Source organism: Talpa europaea (genome assembly GCF_964194135.1).
Source record: "Talpa europaea genome assembly, chromosome: 2".
Classification (NCBI taxonomy): domain Eukaryota; kingdom Metazoa; phylum Chordata; class Mammalia; order Eulipotyphla; family Talpidae; genus Talpa; species Talpa europaea.
Window position 1 is genome coordinate 100,313,347 of NC_140068.1, and position 24,629 is coordinate 100,337,975.

The following is a 24,629-nucleotide window of genomic DNA, read 5'->3' on the forward strand; positions in this document are numbered from 1 at the left end:
TAAATAGATATAGTTGTCATGAAAAATAAGAATAATAAGTAGGGCCTCCCCTGTGGCGCAGAGGTTGAGCGCTGGTTTGCGAAGCTGCCCGCGGCCTCTGCGGCGACGGTTCGATTCCCGGCTGCTACCCAGCCACTGGAGGAGGGTCCCACATGGCGCGCAGACCTCTCCTGTCTCACCTGCTGCTCCCCTCAGCAGTGTACTTCAGTCCTTCTGCCTGCTCTGCTCCCCGCTCTGGCTCTGGTGAATTCTCTCACCCTCCCGTGCTTCTGACTGTACCCAGTGCATGTATAAACAATCAATCAAACAAACAAATAAATTAAAAAAAAAGAGAATAGTAAGTAAAAGCCTCAAAGTTCTGAAGGGATTAGAGAGCAAGAAATGGAAATATTCAAATTCTTCATTTAGAAAGTTATATTTTACTAATTGGTGATAGCTTAAGAGGAAATTAAGGTATAGGCATTGAAAAGTTTGTATGAAACTAAATAGTAGTATGAGTGTTGGCTCTAACCAAAATGAATCAGAATCAGATACCTCACTACAAATAGCTTATAGTATTTGTTTTCAGTTTTTAGTTTCAGTATTATAGTATTTAGTATCAAGTTAACAAAAATATTTGGAAGACATAGTTTAGATATTGGTTCAAGTTCCTATTTATATTTCATACAAAATATTTACTATTATGCAAGTTATGTGAAGTTTGAGGTAAAACCTTTTGGTAAAAAATCACTACTCAGGAGAGGGCGGAGCAACATGGCGGTGATGAGACACTGCGAGTAAGATCTCCCATTAAAAAAAGATAATAGGGAGGAAAAGCGGCAGGACCCAGTGAGAACTGGGACACAGAAGATAAACGGATGACTCCAGCAAGCTACCCGAAGAAAAAAGTTGCCATAAAAGAGGACTAGAAGGGAGGAAAGCGCAGAACACTGCTCCCCTCCCCCACCCACAAAGTCAGCACTCTCCGACCAACAGAGAGGAGGAAAAAACAAACTAAAACGACCAACAAGAACAAACTATGCAGGGCCTCCCCGGTGGCGCAGCGGTTGAGCGCTGGGTTGCGAAACTGCACACGGCCTCTGTGGCGCCGGTTCGATCCCCGGCTGCTCCCCGGCCACCGGAGGAGGGTCCCACATGGCGCGCAGACCTCTCCTGCCGCCCGCTGCTCCCCTCAGCAGTGTACTTCGGTCCTTCTGCCTGCTCTGCTCCCCGCTCTGGCTCTGGTGAATTCTCTCACCCTCCCGCGCTTCTGACTGTACCCAGTGCATGTATAAACAAAACAAACAAACCAGCAAACAAATAAATAAAGCATGCCTCTATTAAAAAAAAAAAAAAAAAAAAAAAAAAAAAAAAGAACAAACTATGCAGCAAGCGGGACTGTGAGTGGAAAGGAACTATTTCAGCCACCACACCCCGTGAACGGGAGCTGTGGAGAACCATGCAGGATTCGCCACTGCGGTGAGCAAATGGCTCCGGGCGCCATTAGAGAACAGCAGAGACCCCTGGAGGAGACCTGCACACAGCCCCAGGCTGGCCGGTAAGCTTGTGAGGGAAAAGCTGCGTGCTTGGCGCGCTTGAAAAGCAAACGCAGATTGGGATCGCAGCTGAACAGGTCCCGCGCCTGCGACCTAGGCTTGAGGGGAGACACCAGGGCCCTCACTGAGGTGAAAGTCCCTCACTGAGTAATCAGAAACCAGGCGCCCGGACACGGGAGCGGGGTGCAAAAGGCGCCATTGCTGCAGCCACTGAACTGGGCTATAGCCCGCATCCTGGACCTGAGGGCTTTGGAACTGGGACCCGGGGCACGAAATTCAGAGCGTGGGTCCTCCACGTCGGTAGGGCACAAGGCAGACACAGCACCCCAAAGCCGTTGAGGTTTTCCCTACCATTCCCACTCTGTTCCCTGTACCACAGGGTGAAGAAAAACAGCCCCCCATGGAGTAGGAGAGATCTCTGGCACCACCTAGTGACCAGAAAAAAAGTCACTAACACCCCATAGAACAGGGACCTTTTTTGAAACCTGCAGAAGGCTCCTGGAGGAACCCGTGGCCAGCTGGGAAGTTAGCCCACCCCAGGCCCCTTCAGACCAGCAGTCTGAGCCCACAGGGGGAGTGGGCACCCACAGTCGGGGCAGACCGGGCGCGCAGAAGAGCATGCCTGAGACCTGACGCGCAGGGAGTGCGTCCCGCATCGCCATTTTAGAACAGGTATATTTCTTCAGGAAAGACTGCATGCAGAAGGCTCCCTCAGGAGGCAAAGGTGAGCGGAGAAGCTCACCCATGCGAGGCCACTTCTGGCCTGCAGTCCAAACCGAGAGGGGGAGCGGGAACCCACCACCAGGGCAGACCAAGCACACAGGGGTGTGTGTCCCCACATTGGCATTTTAGAACAGGGACCTTTCTTCAGTAAAGACTGCTTGAAACTGACAGATGGCTCCTGGAGGAGCCAGAGGGTGGCAGAGAAGCTCACCCAAGATGACAGCCAGTCCCAGCAACACAGTGTCCCAACGCATACGACAAATTAGAAAACAGACAGTAGGGAGTAGAAGAACCACACGCAACCTAACAACTCCTCAGGAAAGAAGCACACCACAAAAAGAAAACCATCCCCCAGATTGCAATGACAGTAACTTGGAAGAACTTCTGAGCCTTGAAGAAAGAGAATTTAAAATTGCCATGATTAAAAAAGTGACAGAACTCATAAAGGAAAACAATGATCAGAAGAAGGAAATTGAGTCCCTAAAGAGGGAAGTAAAAGAAACGCAGGAGATCAAAGAATTAATGGAGGAACTAAAGAACTCTGGGAAAAGCAATGAAAGCAAAATAGATGAAACGGAAGAACGAATAAGTACTCTTGAAGACACAGATAAAAAGAAGCAAAACAGAAAAGGAAAGAGAAGTATGAAGGAAAAAGAATGAAGAAAGACTTTGGGAACTATCTGACTCCCAGAGGAGAGGAAATATAATAGTTATAGGAATTCCAGAAGGAGAGGAGAGAGATACATGAACAGAGAAAATATTCCAGGAGATAATTGAAGAGAACTTCCCAAATGTGAAGAAAGAGCTGAAAATTGATATACAAGAAGCAAGAAGAACACCAAACTTCCACGAAGAAAGGAAAAACACAGCAAGACACATAATAGTAAAGCTCCAAAAATCCAGGACAAGGAAAAAATAATGAAGCTGACAAGAGAGAAGAAACAGAAAACATTCAAAGGAAAACCAATCAGGCTGACATCAGACTTCTCTGAAGAAACACTACGGGCAAGGAGAGAGTGGAGGGACATAGTCAACAAACTCCAAGAAAACAGATGCCAACCAAGAATACTCTATCACGCAAAGCTCTCCTTCCTCTATGAAGAAAGAATAAGGACCTTCTCAGACACAGAAACTCTGGAATTTTATTACGACTAAACCCCCACTCCAAAAAATACTACAAGGAATCCTAAAGCCAGAACCTCAGAGGGACGAATAACAACGAAAGAAGGCCAAAAAAAAAAAGTTATTAAAAGAATAAATAAATAAAATCAAAGGAAAGACAAACACAATGGCAAATACAGATGCTAACATATCAATATTAACTCTAAATGTAAATGGACAAAACTGTTCAATAAAAAGACACAGAGTTGCAGCCTGGATTAAGAAACAAAACCCAACCTTTTGCTGTTTCCGGGAAACACATTTAGCTACAAAAGATAAAAATAGGCTCAAAGTTAAAGGATGGAAAACAATCCTACAAGCAAATGGACCAAAAAAGAAAGCAGGAACAGCTATACTTATATCAGATAAAACAGACTTCAAACTCAAAAAAATAAAAAGAGACCCCAATCATCACTGCATTATGATCAAGGGGACAATACTTCAAGAAGAAATAACACTCATTAACATATACTAACCAAACGAAGGAGCACCAAAATATATCAGACAACTGTTGTCCTTTCTGAAAACAGACATCAGAGAAAACACATACGTAGTGGGAGACTTCAACACACCACTATGAACAATGGATAGATCAACGAGACAAAAAATAAGTAAAGAAACAAAAGCTCTAAATAAGGACCTAGAGCATTTGGGCTTAACAGACATCTATAGAACACTAAACACAAAAAAAACGGAGTACATATTTTTCTCAAGCGCACACAGATCATTCTCCAGGATCGATCACATACTGGGGCACAAGACAAATATCAACAGATACACCAAGATTGAAATCATACCAACCATCTTTTCTGACCATGAAGGCATCAAACTAGAAATAAACCATAAAAAGAAGGCAAGGGAATTTCCTACTTCATGGAGATTAAAAACCACACTTCTGGAAGACCATTGGACTAATGAGGAGAGCAAAGAAGAAATTAAAAAATTATTTGAATTGAATGACAAGGAATACACCAATATCCTAAATGTATGGGATGCAGCAAAAGCAGTAATAAGAGGAAAATATATAGCAATAGAAGCTCACATCAAAAAACAAGAAAGAACTCAAAGAAACAACCTAATCTCCAAGCTCAAAGATCTAAAAAAAGAACAAAAAAAAACCCAAAACCAGTAGAAGAAAAGAAATAATAAAAACCAAAGCAGAAATAAATGAAATTGAAACTAAAAAAACAATCCAAAAGATCAATGAAACCAAGAGCTGGTTCTTTGAAAAAATCAATAAAATAGACAAACCCCTAGCCAGGCTCACAAAGGAAAAAAGGGAGAAAGCACAAATAAACAGGATCATCAATGAAAGAGGAGAAATCACAATGGACACAGCAGAAATCAAAAGAATAATCAGTAACTACTATGAACAGTTATATGGAAACAAGTTCAACAATCTAGAGGAGATGGACAAATTCCTACAACTCTACAATCACCCAAAGCTAGATAAAGAAGAAATAGAACACCTAAACAGACCAATTACAAGCAGCGAAATTGAAATGGTAATCAAAAACCTCCCCAAAAACAAAAGCCCAGGACCTGATGGATTTACAAATGAATTCTACCAAAGATTCAGAGACGAATTAGTGCCTATCCTTCACAAACTCTTCCAAAAAATTGAGAAGGAAGGGACAATACCAAACACATTCTATGAAGCCAACATTACACTAATACCAAAACCGAACAAGGACAACACAAAAAAGGAAAACTACAGGCCAATCTCCCTAATGAACACTGATGCAAAAATCCTCAATAAAATTTTAGCTATCGGAATCCAGCAATGTATCCATAAGATAATTCACCACGACCAAGTAGGATTCATTCCAGGGACACAAGGATGGTTCACCATCTGAAAATCAATCAATGTTATCCAACATATAACAAAAAGAAACATAAAAACCATATGATAATATCAATCGATGCTGAGAAAGCTTTCGACAAAGTGCAACACCCATTCATGATAAAAGCCCTTGAAATTCTTGGGATACAAGGAACATACCTCAACATCATAAAGGCCATCTATGACAAGCCAACAGCCAGTATCATTCTCAATGGTGAAAAGCTGAAAGCAATTCCATTAAGATCCGGAACAAGACAAGGATGTCCACTCTCACCACTGCTTTTCAATATAATACTGATAGTCCTAGCTAGAGCAATAAAATAAGAGAAAGACATACAAGGAATCCAAATAGGAAAAGAAGAAGTCAAACTATCACTATTTGCAGATCATATGATAATATACATAGAGAACCCCAAAAACTCCACAGAAAAACTAATTCAACTCATCAATCAGTTCAGTAAAGTGGCAGGATACAAAATCAACATGCAAAAGTCAGTAGAAAATCCAGAAATAAACCCACAGATTTATGGTCAACTAATCTTTGACAAAGGAGCAAAGACTATGCATTGGAGCAAAGAAAGTTTGTTCAATAAATGGTGCTGGGAAAACTGGGTCGCTATGTGCAAAAGAATGAAGCTTGACCACTACCTCACACCATACACAAAAATCAACTCAAAATGGGAGGGGCGGAGCAACATGGCGGCGAGGAGACGCTGCGAGTAAGATCTCCCATTAAAAAAAGTTATTAGGGAGGAAAAGCGGCAGGTCCCAGTGAGAACTGGGACACGGAAGATAAACGGACGACTCCAGCAAACTGCCCGAAGAAGAAAGTTGCCATAAAAGAGGACAAGAAGGGAGGGAAGCGCAGAACCCTGCTCCCCTCCCCCGCCCACAGAGGCGGCACTCTCCAACCGGCAGAGACAAGGGAAACAACAAAACAAAAACGCCCAACAAGAAAAACGGATGCAGCAAGCGGGACTGTGAGTGGAAAGGAACTATTTCAGCCACCACACCCCGTGAACAGGAGCTGAGGCGAACCCTGCAGGATCCACCGCGGAGGTGAGCTCCACGCGCCATTAAAGAGAGCCCCGCCCCCCAGGAGGAGACCAGCACCAGCACACAGCCCCGGCCGCCCGGTAAGCTTGCGCGAAAGCTGCGCTCGGATTGCAGCTGCCCAGGCCCCTGCGCCTGCGACCTAGGCTTGCGGGGAGACGGCGGAAGCCCTCCCTGAGTGAGCAGGAACAAGGCGCCCAGGCAGGGGAGCGGGATTCAAAAGGCGCCATTCCCGCGCCACTGATCTGGGCTACAGCCCGCATCCTGGATCTGAGGGCTTTGGAACTGAGACCCGGGGCACGAAATTAGGGGCGTGGGTTCCCCACGACGGTGGGGCACAAGGCAGACACAGCACCCCAAAGCCGTTGAGGTGTACCCTACCATCCCCGCTCTGCTCCCTGTCCCACGGGGTGGAAAATCAGCTCCCCAAGGGCTCTAGGAGAGATCTCTGGCGCCACCTAGCGACTTGACCCCAGCACAGGCTACTGAAGGAGCTAGTGGCCAGCTGGGGAGTTAGCCCACACCGGGCCCCTTCCGAACAAGTAGTCTGAGCCCACAGGGAGAGCGAGCACTCACAGCCGGGGCAGACCAGGCGCGCAGAAGAGTGTGCCTGAGACCAGACGCGCAGGGAGTGTGTCCCACATCACCATCTTAGAACAGGGACATTTCTTCAGTAAAGACTACCTGCAGAAGGCTTCCTCAGGAGCCAGAGGTGAGCGGGGGAAGTTCGCCCACGCCAGACCCCCTCTGACCTGCAGTCCAAGCCCAGAGGGGAGCAGGAACCCACCGCCGGGGCAGACCAGGCGCACAGGGGAGTGTGTCCCCACATCGGCATTTTAGAACAGGGACCTTTCTCCAGTAAAGGCTGCTTGAAACTGACAGATGACTCCTGGAAGAACCAGAGGGGAACAGAGAAGCCCACCCAAGATGCCGGCCAGTCCCAACAACACAGTGTCCCAACGCATACGGCAAATTAGAAAACAGACAGTAGGGAGGAGAAGAACCACACGCAACCTAGCAACTCTCCAGAGAAAAAGCACACCACAAAAAGAAAGCCAGCCCCCAGATTGCAATGACAATAACTTGGAAGAATTTCTGAGCCTTCCAGAAAGAGAATTTAAAATTGCCGTGATTAAAAAACTGACAGAAGTCATAAAGGAAAACAATGATAAGGGAAAAATAATCAACGATCAGAAGAATGCAATTGAGTCCCTAGAGAGGGAAAACAATGGTCAGAAGAAAGAAATTGAGTCTCTAAAGAGGGAAGTAAAAGAAATGCAGGAGATCAAAGAATTAATGGAAGAACTAAAGAATTCTGGGAAAAGCAATGAAAGCAGAATAGATGAAATGGAAGAACGAATAAGTAATCTTGAAGACACAGAAATAAAAAGAACCAAAACAGAAAAGGAAAGAGAAGTACGAAGGAAAAAGAACGAAGAAAGACTTCGGGAACTATCTGACTCCATGAGGAAAGGAAATATAAGAGTTATAGGAATACCAGAAGGAGAGGAGAGAGATGTAGGAACAGAGAAAATATTCAAAGAGATAATTGAAGAGAACTTCCCAAATGTGAAGAAGGAGCTGAAAATTGATATACAAGAAGCAAGAAGAACACCAAACTTCCACGACGAAAGGAAAAATACAGCAAGACACATAATAGTAAAGCTCCCAAGAATCCAGGACAAGGAAAAAATAATGAAGCTGGCAAGAGGGAAGAAACAGATAACATTCAAAGGAAAACCAATCAGGCTGACATCAGACTTCTCCGAAGAAACACTACGGGCAAGGAGAGAGTGGAGGGACATAGTCAACAGACTCCAAGAAAACAGATGCCAACCAAGAATACTCTATCCCGCAAAGCTCTCCTTCCTCTTTGAAGAAAGAATATGGACCTTCCCAGACAAACAGAAACTCCGGAATTTCATTGCAACTAAACCCCCACTCCAAAAAATACTACAAGGAGTCCTAAAGCCAGAACCTCAGAGCGACGAATAACAATGAAAGAAGGCCAAAAAAAAAAAAAAAGTTATTAAAAGAATAAATAAATAAAATCAAAGGAAAGACAAACACAATGGCAAATACAGATGTTAACATATCAATATTAACTCTAAATGTAAATGGACTAAACTCTTCAATAAAAAGACACAGAGTTGCAGCCTGGATTAAGAAACAAAACCCAACCTTTTGCTGTCTCCAGGAAACACATTTAGCTACAAAAGATAAAAATAGGCTCAAAGTTAAAGGATGGAAAACAATCCTACAAGCAAATGGCCCAAAAAAGAAAGCAGGAACAGCTATACTTATATCAGATAAAACAGATTTCAAACTCAAAAAGATAAAAAGAGACCCCAATGGTCACTACATTATGATCAAGGGGACAATACTTCAAGAAGAAATAACACTCATTAACATATACTCACCAAACGAAGGAGCACCAAAATATATCAGACAACTGTTGTCCTCTCTGAAAACAGACATCAGAGAAAACACATACATAGTGGGAGACTTCAACACACCACTATCAACAATGGATAGATCAACAAGACAAAAAATAAGTAAAGAAACCAAAGCTCTAAATAAAGACCTAGAGCAATTGGGCTTAACAGACATCTATAGAACACTAAACCCCAAAAAAATGGAGTACACATTTTTCTCAAGCGCACACGGATCATTCTCCAGGATCGATCACATACTGGGGCACAAGACAAACATCAACAGATACACCAAGATTGAAATCATATCAACCATCTTTTCTGACCATGAAGGCATCAAACTAGAAATAAACCATAAAAAGAAGGCAAGGAACTTTCCTACCTCATGGAGATTAAAAACCACACTACTGGAAGACCACTGGACTAATGAGGAGATCAAAGAAGAAATTAAAAAATTTTTTGAATTGAACGACAAGGAGGACACCAATATCCTAAATGTATGGGATGCAGCAAAAGCAGTAATAAGAGGAAAATATATAGCAATAGAAGCTCACATCAAGAAACAAGAAAGAACGCAAAGAAACAACCTAATCTCGAAGCTCAAAGATCTAGAAAAAGAACAACAAAAAAACCCCAAAACCAGTAGAAGAAAAGAAATAATAAAAACCAAAGCAGAAATAAATGAAATTGAAACTAAAAAAACAATCCAAAAGATCAATGAAACCAAGAGCTGGTTCTTTGAAAAAATCAATAAAATAGACAAACCCCTAGCCAGGCTCACAAAGGAAAAAAGGGAGAAAGCACAAATAAACAGGATCATCAATGAAAGAGGAGAAATCACAACGGACACAGCAGAAATCAAAAGAATAATCAGTAACTACTATGAACAGTTATATGGAAACAAGTTTAACAATCTAGAGGAGATGGACAAATTCCTACAACTCTACAATCACCCAAAGCTAGATAAAGAAGAAATAGAACACCTAAACAGACCAATTACAATTAGCGAAATTGAAATGGTAATCAAAAACCTCCCCAAAAAAAAAAGCCCAGGACCTGATGGATTTACAAATGAATTCTACCAAACATTCAGAGACGAATTAGTGCCTATCCTTCACAAACTCTTCCAAAAAATTGAGAAGGAAGGGACAATACCAAACACGTTCTATGAAGCCAACATTACACTAATACCAAAACCGAACAAGGACAACACAAAAAAGGAAAACTACAGGCCAATCTCCCTAATGAACACTGATGCAAAAATCCTCAATAAAATTTTAGCTATCAGAATCCAACAATGTATCCATAAGATAATTCACCACGACCAAGTTGGATTCATTCCAGGGGCACAAGGATGGTTTAACATCCGAAAATCAATCAACGTTATCCAACACATCAACAAAAAGAAATATAAAAACCATATGATAATATCAATAGATGCTGAGAAAGCTTTCGACAAAGTGCAACACCCATTCATGATAAAAGCCCTTGAAATTCTTGGGATACAAGGAACATACCTCAACATCATAAAGGCCATCTATGACAAGCCAACAGCCAGTATCATTCTCAATGGTGAAAAGCTGAAAGCAATTCCATTAAGATCTGGAACAAGACAAGGATGTCCACTCTCACCATTGCTTTTCAATATAATACTGGAAGTCCTAGCCAGGGCAATAAGACAAGAGAAAGACATCCAAGGAATCCAAATAGGAAAAGAAGAAGTCAAACTATCACTATTTGCAGACGATATGATATTATACATAGAGAACCCCAAAAACTCCACAGAAAAGCTAATTCAACTCATCAATCAGTTCAGTAAAGTGGCAGGATACAAAATCAACACGCAAAAGTCAGTAGCCTTCCTATACACAAACAATAAATCTGAAGAAGAAGAAATCAAAAAGACCATCCCTTTTGTTATTGAAACAAAAAAAATCAAATATTTGGGAATAAATCTAACAAAAGAGGTAAAGGACCTATACAAAGAAAACTATAAAACACTGTTAAAAGAAATAGAAGAAGACACAAAGAAATGGAGAGACATCCCCTGCTCATGGATTGGAAGAATAAACATTATTAAAATGGCCATCCTTCCAAAAGCAATATACAGATTCAATGCTATTCCAATCAAAATTTCAATGTCATTCTTCAAAGAAATAGAACAATTATTGATGAAATTCATATGGAATCACAAAAAACCCCGAATAGCCAAAGCTCTCCTGAAAAAAAAAGAAGGGAATGGAGGCATCAGACTCCCAGACTTCAAACTATACTACAAAGCCATAATCATCAAAACCGCATGGTATTGGAACAAGAACAGACATACAGACCAATGGAATCGAATAGAAAATCCAGAAATAAACCCACAGGTTTATGGTCAACTAATCTTTGACAAAGGAGCAAAGACTATGCATTGGAGCAAAGAAAGTTTGTTCAATAAATGGTGCTGGGAAAACTGGGTCGCTACATGCAAAAGAATGAAGCTTGACCACCACCTCACACCATACACAAAAATCAACTCAAAATGGATTAAAGAACTAGACATAAGACCTGAAACCATAAAATATATAGAAGGAAATATAGGCGAAACACTACGTGATTTGCACATCAAAGACATCTTTACAGACACATCACCCAAAGCAGTGATAGTGAAGGCAAAGATAAACAGCTGGGACTATATCAAATTAAAGAGCTTTTGCACAGCAAAAGAGACAATAACAAAAACAAAGAGAAACCCCACCAACTGGGAGAACATTTTTGCACCCAACACTAATGATAAAGGACTGATCACAAAAATCTGCAAAGAGCTGATGAGTCTCAACAACAACAAAGAAAATAATCCAGTCAAAAAATGGGCAGAAGAGCTTAAAAGAAACTTCTCTGAAGAGGAAATGCAAATGGCCAACAGGCATATGAAAAAATGTTCAACATCACTTGTCATCAGGGAAATGCAAATCAAAACTACCATGAGATACCATCTTACACCAGTGAGAATGGCACATATTAAAAAAACTAGCAACAACAAATGTTGGCGAGGGTGTGGAGAAAAAGGAACTCTTCTGCACTGTTGGTGGGAGTGCAAACTGGTCCAACCACTGTGGAAAGCTGTGTGGAGATTTCTGGACCTACTAAACATAGAGCTTCCATATGACCCAGCAATTCCACTCCTAGGTATTTACCCAAAGGACACAGAAACATCAATTCCAAAGAACACCTGCACCCCTATGTTTATAGCAGCACTGTTTACAATAGCTAAGCTTTGGAAACAACCCAAATGCCCAAAAATAGATGACTGGATCAAGAAGATGTGGTACATATATACCATGGAATATTACTCAGCATTCAAAAAAGATAAACACATGCAATTTGCTGCAACATGGATGGCGCTGGAAGGGATCATGCTCAGCGAAATAAGCCAAAAAGAAAAAGAAAAATACCGGATGGTCTCACTCATAGCAGGAATCTAGAAAACTTAAATAAGGGAACAGGAAAATGAATAACTATAAGAAAGTGAAAATCAAAATCAACAAAAAACTATGAACCAGAGACACTTTTAGGGGGGCGGGGGCGGGAGGGGAGGGATTGGGTTCAGAATGGGGGGCTGCAATTGTATGGGGAATATAACAATAAAATTTATTAAAAAAAAAAAAAATCAACTCAAAATGGATTAAATAACTAGACATAAGACCTGAAACCATAAAATACATAGAAGGAAATATAGGCGAAACCCTACGTAATTTGCACATCAAAGATATCTTTACAGACACATCACCCAAAGCAGTGATAGTGAAGGCAAAGATAAACAGCTGGGACTACATCAAATTAAAGAGCTTCTGCACAGCAAAAGAGACAATAACAAAAACAAAGAAAAACCCCACCAACTGGGAGAACATTTTTGCACACAACACTAATTTAAAGGACTGATCACAAAAATCTGCAAAGAGCTGATGAGACTCAACAACAACAAAGAAAATAATCCAATCAAAAATGGGCAGAAGAGCTAAAAAGAAACTTCCCTGAAGAGGAAATGCAAATGGCCAACAGGCATATGAATAAATGTTCAACATCACTTGTAATCATGGAAATGCAAATGAAAACTACCATGAGATACCATCTTACACCAGTGAGAATGGCACATATTAAAAAAAAAAAAAAACTAGCAACAACAAATGTTGGCGAGGGTGTGGAGAAAAAGGAACTCTTCTGCACTGTTGGTGGGAGTGCAAACTGGTCCAACCACTATGGAGAGCTGCATGGAGATTTCTGGACCTACTAAACATAGAGCTTCCATATGATCCAGCAATTCCACTCCTAGGTATTTACCCAAAGGACACAGAAACATCAATTCCAAAGAACACCTGCACCCCTATGTTTATAGCAGCACTATTTACAATAGCTAAGCTTTGGAAATAGCCCAAATGCCTAAAAATAGATGACTGGATCAAGAAGATGTGGTACATATACACCATGGAATATTACTCAGCATTCAAAAAAAATAAACACATGCAATTTGCAGCAACATGGATGGCGCTGGAAGGGATTATGCTCAGAGAAATAAGCCAGAAAGAAAAAGAAAAATACCAAATTGTCTCACTCATAGCAGGAATCTAGAAAACTTAAATAAGGGTCCAGGAAAATGAATAACTATAAGAAAGTGAAAATCAAAATCAACAAAAAACTGAACCAGAGACACTTTTTGGGGGGTGGGTGGTGGGAGGGGAGGAATTGGGGTCAGAATGGGGGGGTTGCAATTGTATGGGGAATATAAAAATAAAATTTATTATTTAAAAAAATCACTACTCAAAAACATGTACTAATATGTATTTGGGAATGAATATATACACCTAAATGTATACTTTGTGTGAAAGTTATCTTCAAATGTGTTAAGGCACTACTGCCTAAGAAAAGAAAAAAATAACTGGGTCCAAAAACTCTAACTTAGCATGTTAATATGTAAAATACATGAGTCCCTGCTTGTTGGTCTTATACATTTTATAGAATAAAATAAAGTAATTATTTTTCAAAAAGCAAATAAAATAAGATAGGATACTATGGTAGTTTAATAGTAAAATAAATCACTGCTTTAGAAGATATGAAATACATGACCAAACAAAAATAAAAATATATAGTTTTCCATTACCCTATTATTAATTTTAACCAAAATTATACTAACAGAAATATAGTAGACATCTTCATTTTTTATTTAGTTTTTAAAGATTTATTTATTTATGCATACAAGGACTGGGGTACAGGCCAAATGTGTAGAGAGTGAGAGGATTCACCAGAGACAGAATGGGCAGCAGAACATGCAGATTGACTGGGATACACTGCTGAGGGGAGCAGACATTTATACAATGTTAATTTTCCCAGTCATAAATACATAATATTTATTTATTTTTGTATTCTATTTTTCCCACAATATCATAGTGTTCATTGCATGGACTTTTATCTACTTTCTTATGTTTATTCCCAGGTATTTTATCCTTTGTGGTGCAATTGTAAGTGGGGTTGTTTTCCTATCTTATCTTTCTTCACACTTGTTTGTTTATAGAAAATCATCAGTGCTTTATAAAATGATTTTGTAACTTCCACATTGCTATACTCACTTTTTATAATATTTTTCTTTCTTTCCCTAAAATTGTTTTTTATTTATTTATGCATAGAAGAACTAGGGTGTGGGCCTCCCTGAGCATAGCACTATGAGGCTGTCCACAGCTTCTACAGCATGAGTTCAATCCCCAGCCAGGGAGCTACCCACATGGTGCAGCAGACCTCTCCTGCTCGGTTGCTGCTCCCTTAAGCAGTGTATTTCAATCAGTCTGCCTGTTCTGTTCCCCACTCTGTCTCTGGTGAATCCTCTCACCCCCCACACCTCTGGCCTGTACCCCAGTTCTTGTATGCATAAACAAATAAATCTTTAAAAAAAAGAACTGCGGTGTAGGCCGGAGGTGCAGGGGTTTAGATGATTCAGCAGAGACAGAGTGGGGAGAAGAACAGGTGGATCTACTGAAATACACTGCTGAGGGGAGCAGTGGGCAAGACAGTGACATTTCTGTAGCCATGAGATCTGTCTGGAAGTCACAAGAGACACAGGCAGAGGATTGACACAATGCTTTGTTCCTAGTCCTAATGTCTTAAATTTGCTCTCAAAATACAATATTCATCCGTGGGAGTACTCTTTGACAAAGGGGTGACTTAGATACTGTTGTATCTCTGTTTATTGGTATAACAACCTTTTTCCCTATTCCTCTAGCTGATATTTTAAATTTAACAAATGTTAGCCCTTCAGATATGGCATAAACACCCTTTTGGCTGATATATTTGTGTTGGTTCTCAGGGTGAATATATCCATGTTAAGCCCCTTGAATTAGAAAAAGGGTATCTGTTTTCCCCATAGTACTATTGTTTTCCATAATGAAGCCCTTTTTGTCACTGTTGAATGTTGATTCTGCCTTCTCCAATAAATGTCTCAAGGATTCAGACATCCAATAAGGCAAGTAAACCCTTAACTTCCCAGAGAGAATTTCTGTTTGTGATGTCCCTTCCAACCAAGGATTGCTTGGTTAGGGTGACGGTACCAACAAGATTGTGTCTGTTCTTCCTCCCCTTCTTGTGATTTCTTTCCCTTTTTTCTTGTGGGTATTTTGATGCATTAGTCTTCATGTTTGTCCTATATATATATATATATATATATATATATATATATATATATATATATTGCAGGTTTGTTGATTCTATGGGAAAGAAGTGGGCTTGCGATTTTTATTCTGCCATATTTTTCTTTCTGTTTTTTGTGTAGAAGAACTGAGGAGTAGACCAGAGGTATGAGTTGGGATGAAAAGATCCATCAGAGACAGAGTGGGGAGCAAAACAGGCAAATTTGCTGAAATACACTGTTGAGGGGATCAGTGGGCAAGATAGGAGAGGTCAGCTGTACCACACGTGGATTAGCTCCATGGCTGGGGATCAAAATCAGGGCATACTGGTGATAGCACTAAACTTAACCCTTAGGCAACCAGGGAGGATCCTTACTCTGCCATCTTGAACTACCTAAAGTAAGCCATTTTTTGTTTCCTTTTTAAAAAAAATATTTATTTATTTTAACTGAGGTAACACTGAAGTATCTCCATCAGGTATTACCACCATACTGCATCCATCACCATTTTTCTATACTCTGTCACCATAAGCCATTATGCCTCTCTTCCTTTCTGTTCTTTCTCTCCCCACCCTTCCACTCTTGATGTCCCAGTTCTGTAGTCAAATCTTCAGAGTTAGTTTTACAGCTTGTCTTTATCTGACTAATTTAGTTAATTTATATTCCACTTATTAGTGGCACCATCTGATATTTATCTTTCTCCTTTGACTTATTTTGCTTGGCATTATCTTCTCAAGTTCCCTCTGTGTTGCTGCAAAAAGTGTGAGTTTATCTTTTTTGATTGTTGAGTAATATCCCATCATGTATCTGTGTGCCTCATTTTCTTGATCCATTCATCTGTTCTAGGGCAGATAGGTTTTACATTCAAGTCTTTGATCCATTTTGAGTTTATTTTGGTGTATAGTTTTAGGCCATAGTTTAGTTTCATTCCTTTGCATCTAGCTATCCAGTTTTCCCAATACCATTTATTGAAAATACTGTCCTGGTTCCAGTGTATGTTTTTGGCTCCTTTGTCATAGATTAGCTTCCCATATATATGTGGGATTTACTTCTGAGATACAGTTGTGTTTATTGGTCTAAATATCTGTTTTTGTTCCAGTTCCAGGCTGTTTTAATCATTGTGGTTTTGTGATAAAGCTTAAGGTCTTGAAATGCAATGCCTCCATTCTCTTCTTTGTCAAGATTCTTTTGTTATCAGGAATCTTTTGTGATTCTATATGAATTTCAGTAGTATTTGCTCCAGTTCTTTGAAATATGCCACTGATATTTTTATTGGGATTGCATTGAATGTGTATAGTTTTAGGGAGAATGGTTGTTGTTGTTGATGTGATGTGGTGAATTATGTTGATTGTTTTCTGGATATTGAACCATACTTGTGTTTGTGGTATGACAATTTGGTCATTGTGTATAATCGTTGTAAAGCACTGTTGGATTTGGTTTGCCAAATTTGTTCAGGATTTTTGTATCTATGTTCATTAGGGAGATTGGTCTGTAATTTTCTTTTTTGCCTGTTGGCTCTGTTTGGTTTTGGTATTACAGTAATGTTGGCATCATTGAAAGTATTTAGTAGTATTCCTGCTTTTTTGATTTTTTGGAAGGAATTTTAATGAAATAGTAGACCATCAAACTTTAGGCCAAATTTCATTCATCAAAACTTATGTCAGATCATATTATCTAAAAAAGGATTAGCTTCTATTATTTTCTGTATTTAAAAATAACTTTAAGTTCTAATAAATCAAATAAAATTAATTAAGAAATTAGTTTTGGCAAATCCATCCCAAGGGAGAATGATATGTATCCAAGTTAATAAATGAATGGGGCACATAGAAACATCCACACAATTGTACATAAACATAGACCTTATTCCTTTTGTTTAAATATTTTATTTTCGCCACAAATCATGTATAGTACAAAAACTCATTAAACAAATAATTGGATCATTTGACAAACTATTTTTAGATTAATCACAGTGGGGATGTGGAAAAGGTTTGACAATATGGGCACATCATTTCCAAAACCATGAAGAAGGAGGTGGCAGTCATCATTAGAAAGTATTATACAATTTACCATCAGTTTCTCTACCAACCACTTTAGGGGAAAAATTATGCTTTGTCTTTTATTATTTTTCCCTACTTTTTATTATGTCCCCAAATTTTACATTTTAATGAGATGTCTTGGATAAGAATTTCTTGAAAATCAAGTAGAATGGCTTAGAGGGAACAACTTTAAATTGCTTAACTATTGTTAGAGCTTAACTTTTGTTAGTGCTTGACTACTGTTAGAGCTACATTTTCTAGTCTTGTAAAGGATATTATGATAATTCCTATCAGTTTCTGGATAGCAGTTTTCATTCTGCCAAATTGCTACCACAGAGTTACTTAAAAATATTTTCAAATATTTTTTTCAGGTTTGAGATAAGGAATAACAGAGAATATCTTTGAAAACATTTGATAACCTCATGGACTCAAAATTAAGAAATATTGCAAAGATAATTGAAAGAATGACTTAGATAATTTCCTTGAAGACTGGCAAGGACACATGTCAGAGACCCATAATTTCACACAAAACTTGGTGGTATCCTAGAAGGAAGTAAATTTGCCTTATTAAAATTGAGATTACATATATACCAAAACGCAGAGCATTCGTAGACACTAACACTTCTCAAATAAAGGCATAATTCAAACAAAAAGGTACTAGAGTTTGGGTGAGAGTGGGATACCATGACAGAGAAACAGTCAGAAATGTGGGTATAGCGGTGCCTTACAAAATATATTTCCTGGTGATGTACCATTTGAGATGTGTACCAACTTAGATACATGCTGCTCTGACACTGAAAATGTTAAGCAAGACATTATAAACCTGTAATCAACAAAACGGTCATTAAAAAAATGGGAATCTTGCTCATGGGATGGGATAACTTTAAAGAGTCTGAAGTTAGGTGGTGTGTTCATGGCCTGGCCTGGTAGGTAGCTGGAATCCTTACTCCAAAGATCTTCAAGGTCAGGTTCTGGTGGTCAGAGTGGCTATTTTTGGGTCTCACCCGGAGGCTCTAGGCTGGGGTCTGGTGGCCAGGAGATCTGGACCTGGGTGTGCTCAGGTTTGGGTGACAGGAGACCACATACCTAAATTTTTCTGGGTTGGTTATCTCACCTCCAAACTCTTCCTAGCTGGGGTCCAGTAGCCAGTATGACTGGACCTAGGCTTTTCTCTCTTTTTTTTTTTCTTAATAGTTTGCAAGAGCAAACATTTTCATTGTGATTATGTTTGTGTTTTGAGCTTTTACCCTTTATTCTTTGTGTTCTTGTCTATGAGAAATTTTTGCTCATATAAGCATATAATTTCTTCTGTGTTCCCATGTACAATATTTATAGTTTTAGATTCTATACTTCATGTATGCTCTTTTAAGCTAAATTTTGAATATGGTATAAGTTATGAAGATTCTTTTTTCAAAAACATATATTTCTAGCATCATTTATTCAACATAATCTACTGCTTTCCTTTTTTCATCCCAACAAACTAAAACTTATGAATATAGAGTTTATAGAAAGTATGTTTATATATTTAGAGTCTTTATTAGTTTTGTTGATCTATCCTTTCATCAATATAACACAACTCCATTACCACTGCTTTATATTAAATCTAGAAATTAGTATTCAAAGTCCTTCAAATTTATTCTTTATGCTTTTTTTATAATCAGTGATTTATTTTTAATTTTTTCCATAAGTTTTATTTTTTAAATAAACAAAACCAAAAGAAAAACAAAATATTATGCCCACCAACAACATCCCTTATACATCCTTTTCCCTTTCTCTCATCTTTCACCCCGTTAAACTCTGGTAACTTCAGTTCAGTTATCAATGTCCATCAGTTTATTTATTTATTTTTTAAGATTTATTTATTTATTTATACAAGAGCTAGGGTACAGGCCAGATGTGCAGGAGGGTGAGAGGATTCACCAGGATGGAGTGGGGAACTTAACAGGCAGACTGACTGAAAAACAGTGCTGAGGGGAGCAGTGGGCAAGTCAGGAGAGGTCTGCTGCACCATGTATGTATCTCCCTGGCTGGCTGGGAATCGAACCCACACTGTAGAAGCTGCAAACAGCTTCACAGTACTGCACTCAACCCACTGAGCCACTGGTGAGGTTATATCCATTAGTTTATTTTTATATTGATTTGTTGGCTGTTCTTTGTTTTCCCTTTATACTACCCACATATGTGAAATCTTCTGATATTTTTCTTTATCTTTCCAGATATCTTCACCTTGCATAATCACTTCAAATTTTGCTGCAAATGGTGAAATTTCATCTTTACTGATATTTTGTGCTATTTCAATTACATTTATTCTGATTCAATTCACACACTTTCTAAATTAATGTAGGGTCACAATAAATCTTAAAAGAAATAATGTAAATCCTCCAAATGTGTTCTTTTTTTAAGGATTGTCTTGGTGATTTTATATTATTTCTATGTGAATTGGAATTTCTAAAAAAAAATGGGGAAAAAACTGCCACAATTTCAAGGGCGTTTGCATTTGCATGGGGAAAACAATATCTTAATGTTTGAATCTCTCAATCCAAGAACATGTTACATCTCTTAATTTTATTTAACTCTTCTTCAATTTGTCACAAGAAGTTATGCTTGTTAGTTCTTTATTTATGCCATATTGTGTTCAACAAAAACCTATAAGATAATAGTGCAAATAAATGTTAAGAATGTGCATCGTGACTGGGTGTTTAGCAGTTTGTCTATACTGCAGTAAATGAGGATTTCCTTATATTTACCCTAGTTTAGTTAGCAACAAGTGTAGAAATATTGAGTTCCTGCCATTCATCAGTTTTGTAAAAATTCTTGGTCATTATCTTTTCTTCCTTACTCTTTTTTATTTTTTTCTTCCTGGGACTCTTATTATAAATATAGTAGGACACTAAAAGTGCTTTTCTCAGTTCTTTAATTCCTTTATAATCTCTCTGTTTTTCATTTTGTTTACTTAATTGTTTCTTATGTTGGGTCCAATTGGTGCTTACCAGTGCTGATATTTTAATACATCTGTTATTGTACTTATCATTTTTAGGATTTCCATTTGAGATGTTTATTTAGAAATGTTCAATTTCTCTGCTGAAATTTTTATTTCTCTACATTATCTCTTTTTTATCAATTTTTAAAGATTTATTTTATTTTATTTATTTTTGCATACAAGAACTGGGGTGTAGGTCAGAAGTGCTGAGGGTGAGAAGATTCACCAGAGACAGAGAGGGGAGCATAACAGGTGGATCTACTGAAACACACTGCTGAAGGGAGCAGTGGGTGGGACAGGAGAGGTCTGCTGTGCCATGTGGGTCAGCTCCCTGGCTGAGATCAAACTCATGCCTCAATGGTTGGTGATAGCTTGATAGTGTTGAGACTTTAACTCCTGTCCCCACCAATGAGGCCCTCTTTTTTCTCAATTTTTAAGAGTAGATCTCTAAATTATTTTAAAGACTTCTAATATCAAATTAGGGTAACTGTGGGTTTACTTCTATTGGCCTCGTTTTCTCTTTGTAAAAAAAGTGTTATTTCCTGTTTTTTTTTTTTTAGGTTATGTTATATTTTAAAAAAGTATATCAAACACATATATATAAAAGAGCCATAAAAATAACTAGTAATTTTCTACTAGAGAAGTTATATTCTTGTTGTTAAGCAGTTAGGCTTTGAGATTGAACACTTTTATCCAAACGTGAGTCAATTTTCGATTACACTGTTAGTTACTTATAGTGTAGCATTACCTTTCATATATGATGAGGTCTTCTGTGCAGTGGGGTTTTCTTCACATGGCACAACGTGTCATTGTGCCAATGCTGGTCAATGATGTTGTAAAAATATTGACTAGCTTTATCTTCTTCAGGCAAACTTAGCACTCTGATTATATGTGCCAAGATTTGGCAAATTGCCCTAAAGGAGTAAAGTGTCTTTGAATTTCTGTTAATGTGGCAAGCATTCCTCCTATTCTGTTAATTAAGTTTGTTGACACATATCTGTAGCTTATCTACTTTTTTCTACTTAATCATAATTGAATCAGTTGACAATCATAATACTCTGCACTCTAATTTTATCCAGTAACTACATACTAAAAAATTACTCGTTCCTTGTTTGTTTAATGTGTTATGCTTTCTCTTTCTGAACTTATAAACATTTTTTTATAAAATTGTCATATTTCCATTGCTTGGAAATCAACTCTGAAGTGCAAAGATAGGCAGTTGTCAATTTCCTTTTTAATTTAAAATTCTATCCTCTGAATCACAGTGAGGGAGTATCTAAATGTCTTTTGACCTATTTTTGGTTTAATGCTTGTATGTGATTATATAATATGGTTAGTAATGGTTATTTCAGTATGCTAAAGTCAAGTTTCTAAATAAAGACAATATGTGAGCTCTTTTCTGGATTTTGATTATGGTTTTGTTAAATTATGCATTTTATGGCTTGGTGAATTTTTATCAATTTATTTATTTACACATTAATAATAAGTTTGGGAAAACTTCTACGATGAGTATGACCATTTGGAACCTATTGTTTGTTATTTATTTTCATATGGATCTAATTGTAGGCAATTTATAAATTGTTGAAATTAATTATTTTTTTTGCCAGTTTCCTATATAGAGATTGTGTGTAAATAGTGTTCTCAGCTATAAATGTTTATAAAATTCACATGGATATCTTGCTTAAAACAATAAAAAAATGAAATCTAGCATTATGGACTTTGATAAAGTAACTGGGAAAAATTCCACAATTCTAAAATTTAAGAACCAGGCCTCGCAGGTGGCACAGTGGGTTGAACAAATCACTGCGAAGGTGTCACAGCTTCTGCAGAGTGGGTTTGATTCCTGGCCAGTCATGGAGATAACAAATGGTGCGGCAGACCTATCCTGCCTTGCCCACTGCTCCCCTCAGCAGTGCTTTTTGTCCATCTGCCTGTTCTGCTCCCCGCTCTGTTTCTGGTGTATCCTCTCACCACCTTCTCTCTGACCTGTACCCCAACTCTTGAATAAATAATCTTTAAAAAAAGAAAACTATATCCACTACTGATTTTTAAAGATATTATTTTAAGAAATAATGTTATAAACAACATTTTATTATACCTTCTGGGAAACTGATTCAAAAGTTTTTGTGACCCATGAATAAATAAGTTTATTTATTTTTCTTTTTGTTTTATAGACATTATCTCAAGGAATAACATGAGTAACATTTGTCTCCCTACTTCTAGACTATTTTGTTTTAAGTGGCAGATATTGAAGATAATACTTTACATCTCTGTACTCCAATTTACTTTTCACTGGCCTATCATAATCAAATAAATTTTATGTTCACATTCTTCAATGATGATGGTTTTCTGTATTGTCTATATAAAGGAGAAAAATTCATTACTTATTTTCAAGCTACTTAGAGACATACTGGTTCAAGTATCATTTTTATGAACTGGTTTCTGTCAAACTAATTTTGGCAGTTTTAATGATCTGGGTGAAAGATGAAAAAAAAGAGAGAGAGAAGTAAATGTTTGATCAGAATGAGAAGCAATGCATACAATTGATGATAGAAAATTATAAGGTAAAGGTTTTTTTTGTAATATATATTTAATTTCTGAAGAAAGTTAAAAGAAGGCCATAAAGGTTTGTTTTTGACTTGGCAATACTGAGATCACTGCATACTTTTGAATGAAAATATTAATACATTTAAAGAGCAGGCACTTTTTGGATAATTTTTTTTTTCAAAATTAACATTGATTTGCCATACTTTATAAGGTTTAGAAATACAGCTTCATAGTTCTTCAGATTCATGATACCGCAACACACCAACCAAAAAGTTCTAACAACCCTATATCATTATCCAATGGACCCCATCTACCAGGACCTCCTCCAACCTTACCCCTTCCCTTCTGCTAACCAACACTTTCTTTTCTTTTCTTTTTTTTAATATCTTTTTTAAATTTATTTATACAAGCACTGGGTACAGACAGAAGCTCAGGAGGGTGAGAGAATTCACCAGAGCCAGAGCAGGGAATAGAATAGGCAGACCGACAAAATACACTGCTGAGGGGAGCAGCGGGCATGGCAGGAGAGGTCTGTCGCGCCATGTGGGACCCTTGCTGGCAGAGGCTGTGGGCAGCTTGGCAGCCCAGCGCTCAACCGCTGCACAACCAAGGGGAGGCCCTAACCACCATTTTCTAATGCTAAATTCCAAGGTTTATTTTTCTTTTGTCTTGCTTGATATTTTTATTTGGCTTTTATATCCTATTTAGGAGTGAACACACCTAGTATTATTCTTTCTCTTCTTGAGTTATGCTACTTAGCATAAGTATAATCTCAGTTCTATCCATGTTTTTTTTTTTTTTTAAGATTATTTATATATATAAGCACTGGGTACAGTCAAGTGTGGGAGGGTGAGAAAATTCACCAGAGCCATAGTGGGGAGCAGAACAGGCAGACTGATGAAATACACTGCTGAGGGGAGCAGCGGACATTGCAGGAAAGGTCTGCGTGCCATGTGGGACCCTGGCTGGCGGCCGGGGATCAAACCGGCGCTGCAGAGGCTGTGGGCAGCTTTGCAGCCCAGAGCTCAACTGCTGCACCACCCGGGAGGCCCTCTATCCATGTTCTTAAAAATGGCAATAGTATATATATTTATTGCTGATTAGCATTTATATATATATATATACACACACACATATACAAACACATATATACATCTACATACATGCATATACATATGCATTTGTGTGCATGTGTGTGTGTGTGTGTAAACCTATGAACACTTAGGTTGTTTCCATGCCTTAGTTATTAGCTGTTGCAAATACTTTGTTTTTTTAAGGATTTATTTATTTATGCATACAAAAACTGGGGTATAGGCCAGAGGTGCGGGGCTGAGAGGATTCATCAGAGACAGAGTAAGGAACAGAACAGGCAGACTGACTGACATAAATACACTGCTGAGGGGAGAAGCAAGAGAAACAGGAGAGACCTGCTGCGCCATAGGGGTAGCTCCCTAGCCAGCCAGGGATTGGCCTTGTGTTGTGGATAGCTTCACAGTGCTGTGTTTAAACCCTTGCACCACCGGGGAGGCCTCTAAAAATACTTGTGTAATGAACATAGGGGTGCATTTATAGTTTAAATTAGTGTTTTCATATTCTTCACATAAATACCAAGAAGCAGATTTCCTGCATCAAATGATAGTTCTATTTATGTTTAATATTTTTGG